This window comes from Vespula pensylvanica, chromosome 7 (genome assembly GCF_014466175.1).
Source record: "Vespula pensylvanica isolate Volc-1 chromosome 7, ASM1446617v1, whole genome shotgun sequence".
NCBI lineage: Eukaryota > Metazoa > Arthropoda > Insecta > Hymenoptera > Vespidae > Vespula > Vespula pensylvanica.
Window position 1 is genome coordinate 976,216 of NC_057691.1, and position 1,965 is coordinate 978,180.

Here is a 1,965-nt window from a genome sequence, read left to right on the forward strand (position 1 = left end):
AAAAAAAAAAAATTCACAGTTATTCAATGTATATTTGATGATAAATATTCAATACTTGTAAACGCCGCGTTCTTTTAATTTTTTCGATTATCGCAAGCAACGTAAATTGATATGAAATATCGATTAAAATCATCGAGAGGAAACTTCATTCGCATATATCTCTCTCTTTCTCTTCCCTCCTTTCTTTATTTCTTTCTCTTTGCGTCTTTTATTTATAAATCTTATACCGTTATTAATTTTTATTATTGTTTTTTTTTTTTTTTTTTAAATCAAAGAAAGAAATTTAAATAAAAGATTAATTTTAAACATTGTCGAGATCGTGGAAAATACGAATATTCTATATTTTCAATCTCAAGACGGTGATTGGTTAATCGATTTCATCTCCACCAATCATAGCTTTAGTTTATTATCCTCTCTCTCACTCTTTCTTTTTTTTTACCGAAAAGAGTACTGTGAAGTTATTCGACATGTGTACTAGGCATATTACGAAACGTGATCAGTTTATTGTTTGATTATTCTATTATTAGTGTCCGATTGAAAATATGTTTCGTGTGATATAACGTGGTTCTAAAGGAGCTCTATTCTTTCCCGAAGTCATCAAATTCGGCAAGTATTATATCATAGTAAATTATTATTATTATTATTATTATTATTATTATTATCTTTTTTTTTTTGATTATATTATTATATTATTATCTTGACTATTATTTTTAATTATATTATTGTCTTTTCTCGATATTATTATTTCTTATTTTCATTTGAAACAAAGAAACATTAAAAAAGAACGTTCTTTATCTTAATTAGAACGATGTTCAAAATGATGTTTATCAGTTGTACATTTAAAATGGAAAATAAATGACTGTATAATCCTTTTTACGATATTTGATGTACAAGTATGCATTTATAATTAATTTTCCGTCGCATATTTTCCAATAGTTAGAATTCCCAATATCATTAAACGCGTTTCAACGTACACAAAGAAATGTTTACAAACAGTCAATAATGACTCAATACTAATCTACGTATATAAGCAATTCCGGAAGGCGTACAACTGCGTAGCGTGCGATATATATACCTCGTTAATAAGTATCATAAATTTCTTTCAACTGTATATATATATATATATATATATATATATATATATATATATATATATAAATTTTTAATGTTCTTTTTTCTTTTTTTATTCAAAGGGAAAAAGAAAAAAGATATTATTTGTGATATTACCCGAATGTGTTTCCAATATCTATTAAAAGATAAGCGTAAAAACATTTATAAGTTTATTTAAAAAAAAAAAAAAAGAAAAAAAGAAAATGAATGTGATCTTAAAAATTTCGAAAATAAAAGAATTGAGAAAAAATGTATCATCTTAAAGTTCTTTTCGAATCGTGTTGTACGAAAGAAAAATATTTTCGTTTAGTTCACTAGCGACAGAATGATCTAATACAAGCTAATATAAGCTAATCACGTTTTGTGATTCACGATATATATTAAATCATACCGATTCAAGAAATTCCAAGTTTCTTTGTCCTTCAGGAAGTAAAACTTTTTTGAATTTCTAATGGGTAGGGGCCTTACCGATCTTACGTCTATCTTGTTAGGTTGACATCAGCGCTAATGATAAATGTTGCAAGTTTTATCTTAACAATAAAACGAATATTTTTTTACGACAAATTAAAACTTGAAATTGAATATAATAATTAAAAAAAAAAAAAATAACAGTTAATATTGATATGTAAAATGAATATTTTATAGAATAAATATATCGAGTGATATAATTAATTAAATAATTTAAGCAATCGGATAAAAAAATGTGAGTCGAGTTTTTAGAATTGTTATTATGAAATTAAAAAATGGTTAAAAAGAAAGGAGAAGATCGATAAAACATAATAATAATACATATATATGAATATATGATTTTTAATTAAGAGAGAGAGAGAGAGAGAGAGAGAGAGAAAAGAAAAA